At 37.9% G+C, this 24,189-nt stretch overlaps 2 long non-coding RNA genes across 2 annotated transcripts; one reads left to right on the plus strand and one right to left on the minus strand.

The window, feature by feature from the left end:
- The first annotated feature begins 202 nt into the window (after positions 1-202).
- Positions 203-24,069, plus strand: LOC127527958 (uncharacterized). Its single transcript, XR_007935151.1, has 2 exons — positions 203-462; positions 19,754-24,069. It is a non-coding gene; the product is annotated as an uncharacterized LOC127527958 (long non-coding RNA).
- On the minus strand, positions 7,860-9,409 carry LOC127527960 (uncharacterized). Its single transcript, XR_007935153.1, has 3 exons — positions 9,338-9,409; positions 8,751-8,910; positions 7,860-8,328 (listed from the first exon to the last, which is right to left on the minus strand). It is a non-coding gene; the product is annotated as an uncharacterized LOC127527960 (long non-coding RNA).
- Positions 24,070-24,189: the final 120 nt, after the last annotated feature.

Here is a 24,189-nt window from a genome sequence, read left to right on the forward strand (position 1 = left end):
GCGCAGAATGATACGTGTGAAATGCAAATCTGACTTCAATTATTGCGAGTTATATTTGCCAGCGATCTTACTCCATATAACTCGAGTTTGAAATCGGGCTGATCTTCAGGAATTGATCCAGGAAGATTTGAACTTTGCTATAGCTGTCAGCTCCTTATCTCGGCAGCTCGGCCTCGCTGCGTGGTGCAGTACGCAGCTACAACTGGTTCAGCAGGTTTCCTTTCCCGGCACTAGCCAGCTCCTCTTTCTGGGTACCGCACCCAAACCAAGAGGCAGAGCCGCAGGAATGCTGTGGCCACGCCTCCTCGCCGTAACTATAAAACGGCTCTCAGCCTACTGCTTGCAGTCAAAGAGATGGACTAAGCGTAACGGAGGAGACAGAAGGAGAGAAACAAGCGTGGACCCCGTCAAAAGGTTTAGCCTTGGTGCTGCCACTCCTGCAGCTTTGTTTACGCGTTAAAGGTGCGTTTTGTACTCGAGTCTTATGAGCAGCCGCACACTTGTATAACACCTGTTTGTGGTTTACCTTAAGACGCTGTGGGGGAGTTCTTCTTTTTGTAATTTCTGTACCTCCTAATATTAACAAAAATGTTTAAATGAATGCTACGGTTTCCTTTGTGATGTACGATTTAAATTGCTATGTGGGTGAGTGCCTATTGTGGCAAGTGTTCAGGAAGCCACTAAAACTAATCATCTGGTACTACGTATCATTATTTTTGTGCATTAGACTGTCAGCAAGAAAAAGTTAAATTATTATAATCCAGAACCTTGAAGCACATATACTGTATAAATTAAGATCTCATAGCAACAGAAACAAAGGAAACATAATTCTATTTAGGTGTTGTCAGCTTTTGAGTTTTATGGCAAAAACTATAGTTTTAGTTCAAGGTTTTTTCCTAACTGTACTGGAACAAATAGGTAAATATAAAGAAAACAGAAGCATACTAATAACGCTAATATGTTTCATTCTCTTAAAAATAACAGGTCTTTAATGGCACCTTATGGTTCTTTACTGGGATGTGAGGATTTTCATAGAAGCATTGTTTAACAAAGCACTATTTCATTGTGAAATGGGTTCATTTGCATGTGAAGATAGTTCTTTCTGCTTTAAAAAATTTCCTAATATATAGAAAACACAACTTAAATCTTTAAAGTACGTCAGGCTACCAACGCAAGACACTAGCAGATTAAGAAAAACTGGATCTAGCCTTTGTAATTGTATGGTGCAAAGAGTCCTTTTAAAATTATGACCCATTTGTATGTCACAGATCTGTTACAATAAATAGTAAGTATGAAGCTTTTTGCAGATCTCAATCAAGAAAAGGTTCTTTCTGGAAACTTCAAGTCGGATGGGCCTTTTGGGAACCAAAAATGGTTCCCCTATATGGCATAACTCTGAAAAACACTGTGGCACCTTTATTTTTAATAGTGGGGGTCATTTAGACAGGATAAGACTCCCTGCTGTCAGTCTTGATAAAGGTAAGAGCAGCATTATCTTGTAACCTTTTTTTAACATAACAAAGTAATAAAACTCGTCCATCGAGAGCCTGCTGACGTACTGTATCACTGTATGGTACGACAGCTGCACCATGGCAGACAGGGAGAGGCTTCAGAGAGTAGTAACGGCAGCACAGAAGATCATCGGCTGCCCTCTCCCGTCCCTGATGGACATTTACACCTCCCGCTGCCTCAGCAGAGCAAAAAACATCATCAAGGACAGCTCCCTGCACCCTGGCTCTGATCTGTTTGACCTGCTGCATCACAACAAAGACAAACAGACTCAAGAACAATTTTTTCCCAAAAGCCATAACCATTCTAAACTTACACATTCACTGACTACACAGTCTAACCCCCCAACCCCTGGACTTCCTTCTGTCCATCAACTGTGCAATATCCAATATATAAATAGTACTGATAATAACTGTGCAATATCTGTATACTGTACAATATCATTACTCTCAGGGTCCAACATCCACTACTCACTGCACATGATCATCATTATTGTGAAATATTTAAATTATGTGCAATAACCCAATAGTGCAATAATTATTATTCTTTCTATATGTATATACTGTAGCGTCGCAGAACTTTTTTGCAACTTCTTTGCAACTTTTTGCACCATTTGTTTATTTGTTTATTTACTTGTTGTGTTCTACATCAGGGGTTCCCAAACATTTGGACGTCAAGTACCAACTTAGGTTAAGTGAGTTGCGTTGCGTTTAACAAAAAAATTAAAAAGCAAGTACTGCAATGAATGATTAATTCTTAATTAGGTAATATACAGCAAATTCACGACACTGACTGCAATATTGAATGAATTTATGTTAGTACAACTGTGTAGACGGCAGTATAATCATATTATTTTAATTAACTTAAACAGTGTAACTATAATAATAATAATACATTTTATTTACATAGCGGCTTTCCCGTGCTCAAGGCACTTACAGAATATAATGAAATGAAATATATTTCTAATAACGACAGTCTGACTGCCATATTTGCGATATCTCGCATCAGTGAGTAGGATGTGACTGCATACTGTTTACAAGTTTGTCAATTCTGGGCTGAATCGTCGAAAGAGAAAGTCTCAGGTCGTTATGAGCATCCAGTCTATTTCTGCATTTTGTTTTGATAGCAGTCATTGCAGAAAAGCCAGTTTCACATAAATTTGTACTCGAGAATGGCAGCAATGCGGAAATTGCCCTGCTTGCGAGCTCAGGATATTCAGCATGAGCGTACATCCTAAAACTTAACAAACTGTTATCAGTAAATCGAGCTTTAAGCGTGCTGTCACGTGACAGTTCGATTAAATTTACTTCTTCTTGAGCAGTCAAAGTCAAGCCGGTTATATCTGTTGTAAACGGACTTCGTATCCAACCACTTTCTTTTGTCGCATTATCCTCGGGAAAATAATGAACTAAGTTTTCTTCAAGCAATTTTAGATGATTCACAATAATTTTAGAAATATCTTCCTGTATGCTGGAATCAGGATTTTGAGCAACAAACTCGCTGAAGTACTGGAACATATCTAGACGTTGCTGTTCTACACGTAGTTTCCAATAGCTAAGTTTCTTCACAAAAGCTGAAATTTTATCCATGTGTTTAAATAAGTCACTATCTCTGCCTTGTAGACTGAGATTTAAATCGTTGAGAGCATTAAAATGTCTACGAGATAAGCCAGTTTTGCAAGCCATGTTGCGTCACATAGATAAACATTCATTACCGAGTTCTTTTCTAACAGAAGCAGACTCGCTTCATTTCTCAACTCAAAAAATCTCTGCAAAACGCGTCCTCTTGACAGCCAGCGAACCTCTGTGTAAAACAATAAATGCTGATGTTCTGAACCCATTTCTGAACAAAGTATTTCAAATAAACGTGCGTTCAGTGAACTTGTTTTTATGTAGTTGACAATTTGTATTGCGGTTAACAAGACCATGCAGTTCTTCACTTATGTGTCTTGCAGCAAGTGCTTCACGATGTATGATGCAGTGGTACGATACAGCCAAAGGCGCTACTGCTTCAATCCCCAATTGTATCCGGCTGCAGGTCGCAGACTTGGCCTTCCACGGCCCCGGCCTTCCGCGCCTCCTGCCTTCCACGCCACGCCCCCAGCATTCGCGTCCGTCCTCTGTCACATCGCTTTCGTTGAAAAACTAGTAACGTTGATTTACCATGTAACCCTAAAAGACGATATTAATATGACTTCCTGCAATCACGAGGCAAGAATCTGAGTTTCTCTTTATGGTATTACTGTCGTGTTTACTTTTAGAAACAAAAAACAGTTTTATAATTTATGAGTCAGGATTCGATAGTTAAAAGAAAGAGGGCATAACATATTTTTAGATTAAGGAAACCCCATACTAAATATGAATGTGGATACTCTAACTGCTATTATAGTGAATTCTATCATTCAAAATATTTGAAATTATTTTTATGGTACTTTTGTACTAAACGGCATGTCTGACATTATTTCTGGAACCTCGTTCAATAAAGGAAAATTCCGTTAATGACATTAATTTATTATGTTACAAAATAAATGATGATCAGTAACACAACAAAGCAATCAGCAGGCATGAAAATGAAGGTCTAAACTTTCGAGTTCAAAAGAAACTTTTAAAATTGTTTATATTTAAAAAAAATTTTAAATGATCCAGCTTACTAATAGAGTTCATACTTTCATTTCCATTGTCTGTCTTGAATTGTGTTTTCTTAATTTTGTTCAACGCTGCTGCTATAATGTTGATAAATTTCAAGTGGAATTATTAAACTTTCAAACGTTTACCTGGTTTTTTTAATTTTAATGCATAATTGTTCTCCCTAGGACCCTAACTTATAAATATGTACTTATCAAAGAAAGTGAAGCGAATCTCTCAAATTGCTTAATAGATATTATATCGTTTGTTTTTCTAAAGAAATGCAAACATTTTCATTATTGAAAGTTGCACTTCCATAAACCGTCGTTTTTATTTTTTTTGGAACTGAACTAACAGATTTTAAACTTAATTTTAAAACTGTTGTGTTTGGGTCGATACAATAATTACAAATCAATTTTTTAGTGATTTTAAATCATTTAATCGCCATATACCATTTCTTGTATTAGGAATTTGTCATTTGTTGCATACCCCAACTTACTCTCCAAACGGGGATTTACTTTTTTGTAAATAAGATTACCGTTATTAGGTCATCGGTCTCACTGCCTGCTCAGGATTCTTCCTATAGTGTGTTCAGCTGTCTTTGACCACTTTGTGCCTGCGTGTGTCATCGTTACCTTAATAAATGCTAGCTTGATTTCTGGTTGTGTTCCTGCTGCCTTGAAACACGCTGTGGTGCAGAAACGTATTATAAAAAACAAAATAAGCACCCTCTAATGTGTCAAATTTCAGGCCAATTTCTAAACTGCCTTTTTTATCTAAAGTCTTTGAAAAAGTTGTCCTAACTCAAACATTTCTAGATGAAAATAGTATTCTGGAAAAATTCCAATCCAGATACAGATGTTCTTGCAGCACTGAAACATCCTTGTTAAAGGTTAACAGTGACCTCTTCCCAATTACTAATCCTGTAGATTCTGCCATTCTTGTACTGCTAGATCTTACCTCAGCTTTTGATGCTGTGGATCTTATGATTCTTATATCCTGCTTTGAACAGTATAGTCATCCAAGGTAATGCCCTGAAATGGTTTAAATCTTATCTAAGAAATAGGAGCGTTTCTATTCATTTGGGTGAGTTCTCACCCTTTGTAGCTCCCCTTACTTGTGGGGTTCCATCCTTGGACCAGCTATCTTTTTGATAGGCATGTTACCTTTAGGCTCCACTGTTAACAAGTATGGCTTCTCTATACTGATGACACTTAAATATATTTGCCACTAAAATCAAAGCAAGAAAATACAGACCCTCCATGTGTGCTTGAATGATATTCAAACCTGGATGGCAATGCATCTTCTTAAACTAAATGATAATAAAACTGTGATCATGGTGTCCAAGAGTTAAGAAAGTTTGACTGTCTCTGATATTGCTCTTGGACCCCTTTCCATATACGTATCATAAAGCTTCAGTTAGCCCAGGTGTGATCTGTGACAGCTCATTCAAACTCGACAGACAGATAAATTGTGAAGTTAAATGAAGCTTTTTCCAGCTGAGACTTTAAGGTAAAGGCTTTTGTTTCTTTCTGTGATCTTGAAAAGGCCATCCAAGCTTTTACAGCATCTCATTTGGACTATTGCATTTCTTTGTATGTAGGTATTGGTCAGGCCCTGTTACGACGCCTACAACTATTCCACAACTTTGCTGTTCGCTTATTGAAGGCTCTCGTAAGTGTGGCCATATTTCACCAATACTGACCTCACTTTACTGGCTTCTGGTCCATTTCAGAATTGATTTTAAAATTCTATTTCTTGTTTTCAAATGTTTGAGTGGATCAGCCCCATCTTGCCTCTTGGAACCTCTTCACTTGTATGTGCCAACAAGATCCCTGTGGTCTACTAGCCCGATGCTCTTAGTTGTGCCAAGGTCGAGGCTGAAGCAAAGGAGGAATCGGGTGTTTGTGGTGGCTGCTCCTTTTCTCTGGAATGGCTCTCCTTATTATATTAGGTCTGCTCCATCACAGGCCATTTTTAAGTCATCATTAAAGTGTTATTTCTTCTTGCTGCCATTTGACCCTGCAAAAGGTTGACATTTTTTGTATATGTTGGCTCACGTACATTCAGGATTATAAATATGTATATATAAGTTTATCTTTTATGTAATGGCTGGTTATTGTTGCAGTTTTGTGATGTGTACATATAGTATATTTGAACTGCTTCTTTTACCCTTTCTTGTACAGCACTTTGGTTCAGTTCTGGCTGCTGTTGTAAATGTGGTTTATAAATAAATATTGCTTTGCCCTGCTTTATAAAACATTATTTTAATACATAACACTAAGACAATGGACTGTAAAGATGAAGTTGGTTTGCAACATTTATTACAAAAAAGTTAAAGAATATATAAAATATAGAACAAGAATTGTAGGTTGTAACTGAACAATGAGGGACATGTATGTTTGTTACATTTTTTCACAAAACTCAGTCATTTTCCTTTTTCCTCTCACGTTAATCTAAAAACAGATGCATGTCTTCCATGTGTGAAAAAAATATGTCTAAAGACATATTCCCTCTCCTCTTCTTCTGGAAATTCAGATAGCAAATCAAATTTCTGAAGGGCCTCCTCAGTGTCGTCTTTGTCCATTGACAGTAATGCAGGGAGTGAGATTCGCCCCCTGAACACAGAAATGTTCTCAGCACACCACTTCTGTGCCTCGGTGAAATGCTGAAGGATTCCATGCTGCTGTAATACATTATATTAAAAAAGAAAGAAAGGAAATTCTTTAAATGGTCATCATAAAGCTCATAGCCTTTTCCTCCACATTTACAAGGAATGTAAGGAAAGTAAAAAAAAATAATGTACAGTAAATTTAATTTATTATACATTATTAACATTGCTGCTTTTGATCACAGATTCTACAAGTCTTCAATGTTTCTTACAATACACTATTATTAATACAGCACACAATGCATTTCAAATGTTTTAAGGCCTTTAAGAGTTGTACTAGTACTACAGTTTGTCAGAAGATATAAAACAGGCTTTTAGTCTTTTGGGCTTTGACTCCTACTGCTTAACGATTAACAGTCGGCATCTGAGACAAGCATTAAGTCTTTTTATACATTTTATTCACTATACCACAGGCATTGTAAGCCAGCATCAACAAAATGTAATTTATCTTTCTTATGGAAGTTTATAAAATGATGTGTCTGTACCTGCTCATCAGTGCCCTGTGCTGGATGTTGGAGAAGGGACGCTGACGTTTCTTCTGAAAGAAAAAATCTGAAATCTGCAGAATGCAGTGCTATGGAACAGAATAGCAAGACATTTGTTCATTTCAGATGTAGTGCCAAGTCTTTACTCTGTCTTCTCATTAACGGCTCAATACAGTCTAAACCTAAAAACATAGAAAATAATATTTACCTAAGGAAATGTTAAAAAAGAACCAAAAGAATAAGCACAAAAAATGACCCTGTCCTGGCTGTCCATTGTTTCTGTACCTTCTAATTTTTTGTTTGGTTCTTGGCCTTCATTTAGAAGTGCATTTGCTCGCTCAGTTTGATGTGAGCAGTTACTTCAGTGATTTCAAAAAGAAGCACTAAGTTTATAATGGTAAACATTTGGACTATTTGTCTTTGATTTACAATAATTGCCGCAGAACTAAATTAGAGTTATTAAAGGAAATTTAAATTTCATTTACCCCTTGGTGCTGGAGTTCTCAAGTAACATTCTACACCAGCTCTTCCACAAAGCCACTATGTCATTCTAAAGAGGACTGAGCAGAGTCACGTTCTTAAAAGGAGTTTAATGTTACAAAAATATTTATGCAAACCATTATAAACATACATTTAAATGATCTGGATTTTGAAAGGTAGGTGTTTCTGGAACTTCAAAACCACTATGGACAGTATGTTGAAATTAAAAAAAAAAACCAAATATAATAAAATAAGTTAAACATAACACAAATATCCAACACAAATTGTAGAAGGTGACAAAAATGGGAACCAGCAACCAGATATAATCCTCCCTCTACAAATACTACAATGAAAGAAGAGAGGACTAAAGTTGAGACAACTCATTAAAACTGAAAGGGGCCTCGAGGATGAAATACAGAGACACCACAAAATGGTCCTTTGGAAACCTGGACACAACATTAAATACAGACATACAAAAAATGATAGTTACAATATGAAATGGTCATACCATCAACATGGAAATTCCACGGCCATGGCTATTCATCTGACTTGGAAGGCCCTGCATCCATCCATCCTTCATCCAACCCGCTATATCCTAACTACAGGGTCACGGGGGTCTGCTGGAGCCAATCCCAGCCAACACAGGGCACAAGGCAGGAAACAAAACCCAGGCAGGGCGCCAGCCCACCGCAGGGCGCACACACACCAAGCATACACCAACACACCAAGCACACACTAGGGAGGCCCTAATACAAGGGGTAAAAAAATTTAAACAAAGAAAAATATTAAATACTGACATACAGTAAACTGTTGACAATGTTGGCCACTTGGGACACACCCTGTGCTACATCTGTAAATAGTAAATCCTGCCAAACAACGGAAAATGCTCAGCTTTTTAACCTGTATTTTAAAAAGTTCCAGTTCAGAAATCTAAACGTCAGTATTGTTTGCAAGCACACACTCTTGGCGTACATACACTACCTGCATACTTGACAATGTGGCCTTCATGACTCTGAAGGTGATGTAGCAGGATGCTGTAGTCTCTGTGCTTTTTACAAAGAGGGCACTTGGATTCATTTGGAAATTTAATCAATGTTATCAAAGTTGTTTTTATATTCTCTGCCTTTATGGAGAAATGTGACTGTGGAAATCAAGACAAAAATAATATGTAATATTAATTTGGCAGAAAGCGCTAACGCGCTTTTAAAAATAGCTAACTCAACTAAGTTAAGATAAGATATTTAACATACGTTAATGACGACGATAAACATAAATACCTTTCATATTGTACACTAACATTGCAGATTCTCTACATAACATCTCATAAATAAGTGAAAAAGTTAATATAGATGAAATAATACGGCAAATATTAATAAAGAAATAATACAAGAGGTAAAAAATAATTAAAACGATATGCTTAAAAATAGGATATGTCAGTAATGACGATAAACAGAGAACACTTGGATTCGCTATACAGTACAGTATATAATCGTACATCTCATTAGTTTTGTTTAATGGATCTAAAGTTTCTTTAAATATACTGAGCTTTTTATTCTGTGAGTCCATACCTGGTTCTGTTGTGCCATTGTTCCGTGTCAGAAATTGTTTTCAGCTCCTTTTCTTTTTCGAGTTGGAACAACTATACAGCAGCTCTTCTTCTCTTTCTACGGACTATAGGCGGTTGTGGGGCGGACTGTGGAAGGCAGGAGGCGTGGAAGGCCGGGGGCTTGGAAGGCCGAGTCTGCGACCTGCAGCCGGATTGTGCTGCGACCTGCAGCCGGACCCTTCTCCTTCAATACGCTGTACGACACCGTACAGTCATGCAGCGCCGTCTGTTGTTACACCAACACAATTGTTTCACATCAATTCTTTTTCTGTAACTTATCGAGAAGACGAAACAGTTCTTTGCCAGTAGTCCTCGTAGGCAGTTTGTCGCTGAATAAAAATTCCTCTTGAACAGAAGCAATACTAAAGTTAATAAATCGGATGTACATGATTAAAATTGCACAGTCGGAAACATCTGTTGACTCATCGAGTTCTAACGCAAATTTTCCGTTTGCTTTTATCATTTCAAGTAATTGTTTCTGCACGTCGTCCGCCATGTCGGCAATTCTGCAAGTAATTGTATTATTAGAAGATAGATAGATAGATAGATAGATAGATAGATAGATAGATAGATAGATAGATAGATAGATAGATAGATAGATAGATACTTTATTAATCCCAATGGGAAATTCACATTTGTGAAAAGAGGAATCGCACAAATTTTACCTGCCGCTTGTTCTCCAAGTACGCTGTTCACCATGTCGACAACACACGGCATGATGACTTCTTCAGAACGCGTGTGTGGCTTTTTACCGCGAGCAAATCCGTAAAGCGACACTAAATGATGCCTTCGCTAAAGCAGCGTTAAATGTAGTGTGCTGCTTGAAGATGCTTTTTTGTTTCTGCAGTTCCAAACGTTTCCTTTCAAAATATTGAATTGACTTTGTCACGGTTTCTCTGTGCTTCGTAGCCTGATGTCGCTTTAGATGTGACGGCTTCATACTAGCATTTGAAAGAATCTCACAGCAAATGAGACACTGAGGTCGCTGCCCAAATTCATTGCCAGTTGCAACAAAACCAAATTTTAGATAGTTGTTATCATATTTGCGACACGGATCTTTCTTACTCTGTTTTTTCGGTTTATTTGCAGCTGTATCGGTATCTTTGTCACTAGGACTAATTGATTCGGATGACGAAACGGTAGCGTTTGAAAGATTTTTCTTTAAATACTCATTCATTTAAGAAAATTCAAATTATTCGATATGTAACTGTTGCGTCTTATTTTAGTCCCTTGAAAAGCTATTAAAAATTGTTGAAAGGGAGGGAAAGCTGTAAGGGGGGAGTTCGGGTCTAAACCGTCCTGAAATCTGAATAAAAGTTAAAGAATTGGAAGAAATTATGCATAAAATTAATGAAAAAATTTGTGCATGTACATAAATTGATACTAAATCCTGCCTTCGGCCTGTATGTGACGTAGTTACCGAAGACGAAATGGTATCGGCTTTGTGCTTAGATTTAGTGACTACGATGCGATACAGCGGCCGTGCACGTATAACAACAAACGCGAGCGGTTTCTGTGAGGCAGAGTTACCGAAGACTAAATAATGTCGGCGTTGTGCACTCATCTAGTGACCAAAAGCTCAAACAGTGAAGAAGTAGAAGTTGACTTCCGCGAAACGGAATTATGGTAGCGTTAAATGAACTAAATACTGATTCGAATAATAGGTTTTATTTATTCAGATGACGAAATTTCACACCACACTAAATTTGGGAATCCACGTATTATTGTATTTAAACAGTTTCATTGTTTTTTGCTCACAACAGGCTTGTCATAAAGGGTTTTGCACAGATAAATTAAATTTCAGGGACCGCGATGCGTACCACCTGAAAGGTACCACAGTTTGGGAACCGCTGTGCATATATGTCTGCACTGAAGGAGCTACGTTTAATCTCATTGTACATGTGTATAGTGACAATAAAAGGCATTCTATTCTATTCTATACCAGTCAAAAGTTTTAGACACCTCCGTTTTTTCAGGTTTTTTTTTCAGATGTAATTAGTTGCAATGCAATGAATGACCTAAAATGATGAAAAGGTAAGCAGTAAACTGCCAAAGGTTTACATTTAAAGTTTAGGTCAGCAAAAACTGAAAAAAGGACATTTCAGAGTATTACAAATGGGCCTTCTTCAGGGACAAATGAATAGGTTACCACCTACAGATGTTCTGCTGCAAATAAAGTAAATTAAGACATAAATTAAGTAAATTAAGCAAACGATTTGTACAGTTGTCCCAACTTCTGTTGATTACAGTGATCCCTCGCTATATCGCGCTTCGTCTTTCGCGGCTACACTCCATCGCGGATTTTAAATGTAAGCATATGTGAATATATATCGTGGATTTTTCACTGCTTCGCGGATGTCTGCGGTCTACAGTACGTGTGCTTCCTCAGTTGATTTGCCCATTTGAATTCAAACAAGGGACGCTATTGGCGGATGGCTGAGAAGCTACCCATTCAGAGCACGCAGTTAAGTTCCTGTGTGCTGCTGATTGGCTCATCTCATTCATTCAGCATTAATGCACGTTACTGCTAATGCTTCAGGATTGCAGAAAAGGTAAAAGTTTTGGATATGTTGAAGGAAGGAAACAGCTACACCGCTGAAGGACACAATTACAGCATCAATGAGTCCATGATTCTTTAGTAACCATAATTAATTATTTACGTACAGTACTTATTACATGTACATAGTTTAGTGTCGCTGTCCACACATTTTACTGTATACAATTTTTCTTGCATTGTACGTATTTATTGCTGGTGGCCTGTCTGTTGTAATGGCTGTAACGTATGTGATATTGGAGACGCTCGATATCTTTAAAATAATATTTAGGTTTTACTGTATGTAACACAGTACAAACTGTGTTTACATACATAATTTCAACGAATCTTACCTAATATCTAAGAGAATACAAAGGGATTATGCTGTATAACCGTGCGTGAAATGTTTATAATAGTGTGGGAGAGTTTATAAGGGCTTAAAATATATAAAAATAACCATATAAACATATGGTTTCTACTTCGCGGATTTTCTTATTTCGCGGGTGGCTCTGGAACGCAACCCCCGCGACGGAGGAGGGATTACTGTACTTAAAAACCCAGAGTTGGAACAGACTGTATTACTATACCCTCTGAAGTACTATTTAGGCAATATTGCACTGTAGAAAGTTGTAAATTCCAGTGGTAAAGGCAAGAAATAAAAATGAACAAATAAAAAACAAATAAAATGAGACCGAGCATTTTTCCCTTTGAAGTGTAAACCTTTCATTTAGAGAAATTGTAAAAAAAAAATATCAAAATGTCATTGAATGGGTGTCCTATATAATGCAAAGGCAATTGTAAACTCTAATAGGAAGAGATCTAGCAGACCCAAAGTCACAATCCAATCTGAAGACAAGTTTCTAAGGGTCACCAGCTTGCGTGATAGGCACCTCACAGCCCACCAGCTTCAAGAACAGCTTAACAGTGGCAGAAAAAAGCAAGTCTCAGTTTCTACTGTGGAGAGGAGACTTTCTGCTGCGGGTTTGACAGGATGAGTGGCAGTAAGAAATCCATTCCTTAAAGGACAAAATAACAAAGTGAGGGCTGCTTGGGCCATGAAATACCAGCTGTGGACTACTGCAGACTAGAAGAAAGTCTTATGGACCAATGAATCAAAATTTGAAATCTGCGGTTCATCACGCATAGCGTTTGTACACCGTTGCGTTGGTGAAAGGATGGTTCCTCGGTGTGTGACACCAGCTGTCAGACATGGAGGTGGAAGTGTGATGGTCTGGGGTTCTTTTCCTGCAGGCAGAGTTGATAACTTGTACAGAGTGACTTGCCGTCTGAATCTAAATGCCGATACCCCAGCATTTTTCAGCACCACAATATACCTTCTGGTCTGCGTCTAGTAGGTCAGACCCAAAACATAACTCCCGGCAATATCAGAACTAAGTTAAAAGAAAAGAACAAGAAGGTACACTTGAAAACATGGACAGGTCAGCACAGTCTCCAGACGTAAACCCCATTGAGTTGGTTTGGGATGAACTGGACAGAAGGGTGAAAGGAAAGCAACCAGCAAGTGCAACACATTTATGGGAACTTCTGCAACAGTGTTGGGAAGATCTTTCTGACCAATATTTGATTTCCTTTATAGAAAGAATGCCATGTGTGTTGGCTGTGTTTGGCTGTTATATCAGCAAAAGGTTGTTACTGTGATGAATCAAATTGTTGAATAAAGGTTGTACACCTAATGATTCCTTCACTTATTTTTTTATTTGCCATGGTTTTTGTTTGTTTTATGCCTTGCTTTCATGAAGCATTAAGACATTAAACTGCATGCATTTCCATGAAAACCTGAGATGTTCTACAACCTTTGACCAGTAGTGTATAGTACTGTGATCAGCACTCCTTTTCTTTTTTCTGTTGCATTTTACATTTATTTATTTGGCTGAGACCTTCATCCAAGGCAACTTACAACATTTATGATACAATTGGTTACATTTGTTTTGGTTTTCCAGTTTGAGCACAGGCAGGTCAAGTGACTTACTCATGGACTCACACACAAAGTGTCAGTGGCGGGATTTGAACCTACATCCTCAGGGTTTGAGGTCCAAAGCCTTAACCACTACACCATACTGTCTGCTGCTGGCCTGTTGCTGCCTGCTGCACGGCTTGTTGCTGGCATCACATTTGTATCATTTAACATTCTTGCATTGATGTCAGGTTGAGTGTTGCATATTTGATGTTAGGACTTTATTACAACATAACTAACCATCCCGTTATTTCCATATAATTGCCCTCCTTAACATTCTGGTCTGGAGCTCTCGCAAAGAAGACAAATATATACAAAGCTAATAAAGGTTGGGAACATGCAGTGATTGTGTGAACATGCTGCACCTACCACACGACAAACCACCTGGATTAATAAAACTGTCAACAAAATGCAAATATTGACCCCAGTCCAATTCATGCTCAAAGCTTAGTTGCTATAGTCTTGGATATTTAGCGAGAGGTCAATGTCATTTGGCAACATTTTCATAACTGGTTCAGTATAATGGAGGGTGTGATATCCTGGTCTCTTTCTACTGTTCACGCACGTATTAATTACACATGGTACACTGTCCTACGAAGTATTTAATCACCCCCTGCATATTTGGCCAAACCAGTGTCTCAGTGTCAGTGCCGCCTATGTAGCTCCAATGAATGCACCGCAGCATCTAGGGTTGCAGCTGCTAGGGAAGACTTATACGAAAGCCTTTGAAAAGCACCCCATCCAGTAAATGGATTTCATCTTAGTAGGCCCAATACCCCGTAATAGCCGTGGATGGACACTTAGCACTAGTGAATTTTACGGCTTGGAGATGCTCATTGCACTCGGTGAACTGCTGCTGGTGCGTGGCATTCAAGTAGTCAACTAGCCATCCTAATTTATGTCCTCTGCATCAAACTGTTCTTGGTATATGCCCCAGACTGAATGGTGGACATGCGGCGTGTCCTTCTCGGATGAGCACAATGCAGCTCTGCTGAGTGTGTTGCCCACATGCTGTACATATTCTGTCTGGCTTATACATTACTTTCATGGTGTAGTTTTGAAGTGAGAGCAGCATGGTTTGAAGTTATTTTGGGGCTCTAAACAAAGATTTGTTAAAGATTTGTTTGTGGTTAGTGGTCACAGTGATTCATGTTGTTTTATTTGATAAACATCTGGGGCTACACTTCAGGGGGACAGCCCACATGGCATCCAGAAGGTTGTAAGGGGGCTGCTTTACTTGTCTAATTTAACTTGCAGGAAATGATCCCAGGCATCCACCAGTAAGAAGAGACAGGCTTTAGACAGTTTGTAGAGAACCTCTTCAAGTGTCGGCATTATGTATTGGGACCTTTACTCAATGCAAATTCTGTTTTTTTTTTTTTTTTTTAACAACAACCATATTCTGTAACAGGAGCTAGATGGCCATCTGGTTTGTGCTTGTGCAGCCAAGCAATAACAACTGCTCTGAGGGCAACTGGGACATTGTGTAATGAACATTGCACTGGTGCAAAGGTCTGATTTAGGTTGAAATGCACTTCCCCTGGGAGAGATTCAGTGGGACTGTTGAGTACGTTGTGGTATCTAGTTATGAATAGCAGCCAAATCAATTAATGGCCAGGAGCCCTTGGTTATAATAATTTTTACATTTATATAGTGCTTTTCATAGGGAGTGGGGAGACACTTCAACCACCACTGATGTGTAGCACCCACCAACATCAGCCATTTTTGCACCAGTATGCTCACCACACATGAACTATTAATTGGTGAAGTGGTGAGAGTTAGCCAGTTAGAGACAGAAGACGATTCAGGTGCCAGAATGACCATGAAGGGCAATTTAGCCTGGACCTAGCTCTTTACAAAGAGTGCCCAGGAATCTTTAATGACCACAGAGAGTCCGGACCTCGGTTTTATGTCGCATCTGAAGGACAGCTCTAAAGTGCTATTTTTATAGCACAGTGTCCCTGTCGTTGCAGTGGGGCACTAGGATTCATGTTCAGACCACAGGGTTAGCACCCCCTAACCAACACCTCTTCCAGAAGCAACCCAAGCTTTTCCTAGATCATCTCCCATCCAAGTACTGGCCGGGCCCAAACATGGTGCAAAAAGTAAGTACCAGAGCTACTATGGCTGATTTTCTATTACCAGGGTAGTTAACAATAAAAATAATGACAACAGTAAGTCAAGCAGACACACACACACACACCCCTCTGTATTTATATGTTCATCTATGTAATTTATGTTTAATTGTATGTGTAAATGATGACTATGTAAATGGTTTTGCAAAAGTAAAGGATGCACAAAAACATAAATAAAGGGAGGTGAAATTTTTGCTGGGTGTCGGTGCTTGTGCACCAGGGAGGGAAATTTTTATTGCTTTTATTGAGGAATAGAATTTTTTTCAGTGTGGTTGGGTTGAGGTGGTTCCTTTTCTTCAAGATAACTTCACCAGCCTTGAAGAACAACTTCTCACATGAGACTGAAAATGCTGGTGAACAGAAAAACTGAAGATCTAGGTGTTAAAGGTGGGGTAACACAGTTTTTGCTTATTCAGTATTGAAGTGGATTCTCAGTTCTTGGTAGGTTTATCTCACATAAATAACAATCCACTTCAACAGATGCATCTACAGTGGCAGATGCCACTGGTCACCCAAGAAATGTATATAAATACAGTATATGAATACTTAACTAACGGTGATTATTCTTTACATTACATGATGTGTTAATATGGCAGTAGAAATCAACAGAACCAACAAACTCCAACAGCTTCCACCTGCAGCTATAGACTCTTCATTACGCAAGCGACTCTCCACGCTAGTGTTTAGATGTGGACGGTGTATGTGCCCAAAAAAAAGAAGTCTGACTGTACCATTGATTGCGTACTGAAGTCTCCACAGGCATTTTTGTGGCATTACATGTGTAATTTGTGAGCATGCCCTTGTCAATCAAACAGAGGAAGGTCTGCAGTCTACTTGTGACTTTACGCAGTAGGAAAATAAGTAAATAAATCAAGGTAAATAACATTCAATCTGGCTTTTATATAAGTAACATATAAATGTTTTTTATGTAAAGACCATCACAAAACACAATCAGAAACAGGACTTTGCACGATATGTTGGCGAGCTCTGTAAGCCGTGTTGCTTTGTTGGAGGACAGGTGTGGGGCAGACTGACTGGCAGGATGACGCCCGACCTCTGGGTGCATCCAAACGGTGCCATCTTTCGCCTTTACGCCTGGTGCAGCTGCGTTGTTCTTATATGTGAGTGGACATTTCTTGTGGAAGGTGGGGATGGTTCTGTACTTTTTCTCCGATGTAGAACCCTCGTCCTCATCCGAGTTCACCTCTGTTATTGCACGTCTTTATTTGAAAACTAACAGTGTCAGATCGGGAGGAGCGTGAACGCGAGGGAGAATAAAAGTGAATAAAAAAAAAAAAACGCTAACCTTTAAAAGTACTATACATTTACAGCAGCTGTTACAGACTCAAATCAAATGTATATTTTTATTGTATAATAGCAGCTCACTACTCAAAACGTTTATTTTGAGAGACGGGGAGGTTCAAACCAGCGATCCTTTGAATAGGAGTCAGCAGCTCTCACCGCTGTACTACCAAAAAAGTCGCTACCATCACCCCCACTAACCCGATTTCTTTTTCTTCGGTTATAGTCTTGAATAAAAGCGCACTTGTTTTGTTATATTTGTACCTTTTGTGAAAGTGCTTATGTGATATTTGGACTTCAGTCTTCACACATTATACACTTCATGTCTACATTTTGTCGTGAGTACTGAAACATGGAAAAAGTTTGTCTTTTAGGTATGTGTTCAACATTTCTTACATTTACTGTCATCCTAAACTTACATAGATCTTTGTAGACATGGAACACGCGTGAAATGCATGTGTTCCAAATAACGATATATATTTTTAGCTTATACAGCTCTAGGTACTACTTCACTCCCTGATAAATCAGACTTGAACTGGGAGAGCGATTTTTGCACTTTTTTGCGGTGGTGGGAGGATGGGATAGTAGGCTGCTTGCTGCTTGGGCTTATTGACACATTTACAAGACAAAAGACGCTGATGGAGAGGTGTGAGCGGATTTAAGGTGGGCTGGATTTACAAGTTTTTTTGTAAGTTTTGGTAATTCTAGTGTTAAATGCTTAAATCTCTTGTTGATTTCATTATATTTTGCCCTTTCTCTGTGCAGTTTGCTCCCTTCATTGCGTATCTTATTAATAGCAATTAAAACCTAGCAGAGCAGACACCCAGACAAGCAACAGTGAATTGTGAAAGGCTACAACTACTTTAGCATGAGAGCCACTAATTAGTACATAATGGATTAATAAAACAATTAGAACACCTGGAAAAGTAGAATGAAATCAAGATGAAAATATTGTTAAAAATGCATTATTCTCATATAAGAGCTTAGTACATTTTAATAAAAAAATAAGACCAAACTTAGCTTTCTAATTTCTATATCGTTCCCAAAACGTAAAATCTGGAAAATAACAGTTCACTCAGTTAGCCCAGGAGTCCAATTAAAAACAGAAGCTGGTTGGAACAAAAACCTGCAGCCACAGTGGGTCCCCAGGACTGAGTTTGGGAACCCCTGATCTAGGACATTCGCTCTTGGCCTGCTAAAAAAGGTTCTCCATAGTCTGTCTGCCAATGAAAAATGCTCTGAAGTTAAGCATTTATTGGATAGTTTCATTATATGCATACATCAGTGAAGATACAGTAAATGGGAATTGTGGGTAAATGTTTAAGGATACTGTAATCATTATACTTCAATTTAATTAAATATTGCAATTATATTAAACTTTTAAGTAATCGAAATGATATAAATATATTAATGGAGCTGCTTTGACAAGATTATAACTAAATTGCCACCATTGCTGTAAACTTCACGTTAGGCTCAAAGTTTAAACAGAGACCTACAGAAGATATCAGTAAAACCAGTGTTTTGATTATGTAACAGTTTTTTTTTGTCTTGAGAATTGTTAAATGCAAAAAATAAATGAATAAATGCAGCCCAATTCCAAGGTGATTTCTAAAATGCCCTCCTCAAGCATGGATTTTTTCTGATACAGTCTTGCAAAGAGATATTGCTATAAGTAATCAAATGCCCCCCTTGACAGTCTCAATATGTCAGTCCACTGTTTTGTATCCAAGTCCTCCATATTTCCCCAGTACTCACTCTTCTCTCGTGTCTCCAGGTTCCTATGTACAGGTCTGGCAGTGAGGATTCCACTCAGCACAAATAGAGTGCTATTTAAAGCTTCTCCTGGAGAAGCAAAAATAAAAGAGCTGGCTTGGACCATGACATCCATTACTTTAACATGTCCAGAGAAGACACTTGAGTAAAGTAAAAAATCTAACCAGAAACCACACCATGTTGCATGGACATTCATAAATAAATATGAGATGCATTTCATATTCAGACCTACAAAGTTTATGAAAACCTGCTGTGGTCTTTAAAATGTTACAGTTTGTTTAATTGAGGCTAGGCTGATTTTTCTAAAAGTCAGGACTTATATATATATATATATATATATATATATACACACACACATATATATATATCTCTATATGTGTATATATATATATATACGTGTGTGTGTATATATATAATATATACCTGTATATGAATGGAAGAGAATATATATATATAATATGTAATGGTTAAAGAAAATTATAAATGTCAAAAGAAAACAACATAAGATAACTAGCTCAAGTGCCACAGGATTCATTAGCTCAGTCCCTGTGGTAAGCAAAACAAGTGGACAGATAACCAGACAAGTAGGACAATTGTGTCATGACACTGAAAAGAGCATTCTTGTTGTCTGTACTTTACTAATTATTTGTTTCATTTCAGACATTATGGCCAATTACTTCATCAGAAAATTTGAAGAGTCGGATCATCACACTGTAAAAGAGTTTTATGCAAGGGGGCTGCTTGAATATGTTAACAGAAGAGTCAAGTACTTTCTGGCTAGTTCTATCATCCAGCTTTTCCTGGTGTGCACATTTGCCATTCTCTTTGTGACCACTCACACCATTCTCTTCTCAACCTTTGTGATTCTGCTTCTTCTAGCTGCGGAGTGGATTAAGTGTTCCTTAGGCTTTAGATGGCACATCAAGAAAACCATCAATGAGGTCTTGTTCAACATAAGGAAAACCTTTCTCCAAAGCAAAGACTCATGCTTCTATGTGGTGATATGCAACAATCAACTTGTGGGCATGTATTCTATTTCACCATCCAAAGAAGAGTCAAGTTCCCTGGAGTTGAACCACGTGTATGTAAAGAAGGGTTACAGACGCTTAGGCATTGCCAGAGCCCTCTGCTTGAAAGCACTCGACTTTGCATGTGCCCGGAAATACCGTGCTGTAGTGCTGAATACAATGTGCTTCCAGTATGAAGCTCAGAAATTATACGAGAGCATAGGATTTCAAAGGTATGGGGAAATCCTACCACCTGGAATTATAAACCGAATTATTAACTTCAGTTTATTTCAATATAGGTATGATATTTGTATGGACAAAGAAAAGTCTGTTTCATAAATTGTGCATCCAAAAATGTGTTTGTTAATTATGTTTTCTAAGCATTATGGTGGATTTATCTTTTCCAGAGTGTATTTTTGTTAATACTGGAATAAGACTGTATTTTAATGGGGATTTACAAACCTCTACAAATCTGTTTTGCCAAGCTACTTAAAAAAGAGAAAAAGAAAAAGATACAAAAATAAGATAAAAGTGACACTAGGTCTCACAGAAAATATTTAAGTGTTCTTAAACTCAAAAATAGTATTATGGAATTAACAATAAATGGTACAGTTATATAAATGGTTAAAGTAATGGCTAGGTTGCAGAAGACATGAAATTAAATTAAATTTGCTTCCGAGAAGGACAGTTATGGCAAATTTTAGACAAGATACTAAAGTCCAAATGTCCATTTTGTATTTTTAATATTTTACTAGTGGAGAAAAATACAATAGATTAAAAAATGATAAAGAGGTCAAATGCATTTAATTGAGGCATTTAATTGAATCTATTAATATGTTACTATTTATTATTTTACAGTACACACACACATACAAATGCTGTCATGACTTATATCAAAAATAACAAGGGCCTTTCTTTGTAATATTTTTGTACTGGTGGTTTAAAAGCTCTACACAGTATGTGACAACAGTAGCACACCAAAGCTGATCCTAGGTGTTGACGTGTGACATTTTTTCTTCTACATTATACATTGCTGCACTGCTTTAGTGTTAGATACTTACAGACTTAGAATTGGTACTTTTTATAAGTGAAGATATTATAGAACACACCCTTTTTAAATTATTTTATTATTACTATATACTAGTAGATTTTTCCTTTTCTCTCTGACAAAAAAAAAGCACTGGGGCAAATGGCATTATAATTTAAAAATAATATTATCAATTCAACCCAGCCACAGGGGAAGCACAAACCAGTGTGTTTCTTAATGCTGGTCCCAAGCCCAGATAAATGGGGAGGGTTATGTCAGGAAGGGCATCCAGTGTAAAATTTTGCTAAATCAATATGCGGACAATTTTGGGTGATCCACTGTGGCAACCCCAAATGGGAGCAGCCGAAAGAAGAAGAAGAATTATCAATGCTTGTTTTTAATAGCTATCCATCCATCCATTATCCAACCCGCTATATCCTAACTACAGGGTCACGGGGGTCTACTGGAGCCAATCCCAGTCAAGACAGGGCGCAAGACAGGAAACAAACCCCAGGCAGGGTGCCAGCCTATCGCAGGGTACACACACACCAAGCACAATTTAGGATCGCCAATGCACCTAACCTGCATGTCTTTGGACTGTGGGAGGAAACCCACGCAGACACGGGGAGAACATGTAAACTCCACGCAGGGAGGACCCAGGAAGCGAACCCGGGTCTTCTAACAGTGAGGCAGCAGCGCTACCCACTGTTCAATACCTAGCATAGCTTTTAATGTTTTACTATTTTGCAACTAACACCAGTTTAAATGATAGGGCAACTAAACATGTTTAGTGCATATTTCAATGGTTAGTTTTTAGGTTATAATGCTTTACTGCATCTTAATGAACATGCGAGATTAATTAAAATGAGAATTAAACAACATTAGATATACAAAAAAAAAATCACTGTATCCTTTTTTTGAAGGCTTTGTGCTCGAGTGGGAATTTCATGAATTCTCAAACCACAATGCTCGCTAAGCTTCATCTATAGCCTGATACGGAGCAGACCAAGACATAACAATTAGCTATTGTACTTCAGTTGCCAAATACAGCTTCCTTTGGTGGAGCCGAAATCAGCACAGATAAGCCTAGCATCTCAAATTAAGCAAAGCTTATGAAGGAAACTGACCCCAACAACCTGGTGATAGCTTTTTGTTCACTGACAACAGCAGTTTCAGCATGGCAACTACAATCTTTTATTTTATAAATTCATGCATTTTTCACATAAACCAGGCAAACAAAACACTTTTCTGAATACAGAAAGAAGCACATGACCACAGAGAAACAGAGACACACACAGTCAGCCAAACAGTAAGCTTCATCTCAACTACATGGCCTTGATCAATGTACAATATGGAGTCTTTAATGCTAGCTGTAACTAGCTACCATGGTGAGATGCTTGTGAGCACAGAGACACTGAGGTAAGTGGCAAGCTTAACAGCAATGTCAACTACTGTATATGCTTTAATATGCCCTCTTTAATACACTTCAGACCTGTGGCCTTCACCATGTATAACCATGTTAGGTCCAGCCCCATACCCCCTAAATAGGGGGTTGACCTTATATTTAATTGCAAAATAACAGGATTAAGAAAATATAGGCAACCTGTATATTCTAACATAACTGTATAATGTTGCTTGATAATACAAATTGGTTATTGTGCTGGGCAATAAGCTTGTACATATATTGCATAATGCAAAATGGACTGACTCACTCAACATCACACACAGTTTACGCTTTAGTTAAGAAGCTGACATTTGATTTCTACAATTAGGAATAAGATGGAAGGAGAAAAGTCAAAGCTCAAGGAAGATTCCAAGCTCAATGGTTAACAAACACTATGAAGCTCCAGATGCTGTGACAGTTGGTGCTGCTTTGCTAGAAGGGAGGGGAAGAGAGGGTGATGTAGAGGTGGAAGTGATGGCCCTAGCTTGTATTGGATCTGAGGACAATAGCATGAGTTTAAACATAATGGGTTCCTCCACGGTAATAAATATTCACATCTATGGACTTTGAAAGGGAAGCATGCCCCCCAAACTTCCAAAAATCATCTACATGTGCATTTGCTTACCAACCCAGCCCCCTCTTCTAAATATACATTTGCATCTGCAGACTTAAAGAGAAGGAACTAGGGATGCACCGATATGGGAATTTTGGCCCGATGCTGCTATCTGATAATGTCCATGTACTTATCTGCCGATGCCAATACCAATGCAGATATACATATTTATAAGATACACAGAAAAATGAGACTTGATCTGTCTGGACAAGAATTACAAAGTGAACATTTATTTGTATAACAATTTTGCACACCACATTCAATCATTAAAAACAAATGATATCTGCCACATTTGGCTGGCTATATGGGAAACAGTTTTACAGGGTTTTTTTTTTTTTTGTTCGTTATTTCACCTTCTACAATTTCTTTTTTAGGAATTTGTTAGTTTTCACATACCCCTTGGGGTCAGAGATTGTACAGCACCCCTAGAGCAATTACAGGTTAAGGGTCTTGCTCAAGGGCCCAGCAGAGTAGGATCTCTTTTGGCAGTGACGGGAATTTGAACCGGCAACCTTTGGGATACCAGTGCAGATCCTTAGCCTCAGAGCCACCTTTCCACCAAGGGTGTTGCTTTAAATAACACTTTTCTCTTTCTTTTTGATGGAACAAATACAACAAATTCAACAATAATCGAAAAAATGAAAACTGAAAAAAATGGTAAAACGTACAATGACAATGAAATAAGCAATACCACTTAAGAATAACAACTTTTGCAGATTATTTACAATCATTAAAATGGCTCCTTTGTTTTACAGTCTGCAGTATTAAATACTATATACTACTTTTTTTCTTTCTTTTTGATGGAATAAATGTAACCGATCTATAATTTAAAAAAACAGAAAAGTGTACAACAGTAAAGAAATAAATAACTTTTTTGGAGGCTTATCATTCTTTTGTATTTTTTAAGCATGATGGGGAGGTTTTTCTTAATGAACAAGAGCATCTCTGCCTTGTCACAGGAAATTCTGTTTCTCTTTTCATTGATCACATTAGAAGCCAAACTGA

Source organism: Erpetoichthys calabaricus, chromosome 5, assembly GCF_900747795.2.
Source record: "Erpetoichthys calabaricus chromosome 5, fErpCal1.3, whole genome shotgun sequence".
In the NCBI taxonomy this organism is placed as follows: Eukaryota; Metazoa; Chordata; class Cladistia; order Polypteriformes; family Polypteridae; genus Erpetoichthys; species Erpetoichthys calabaricus.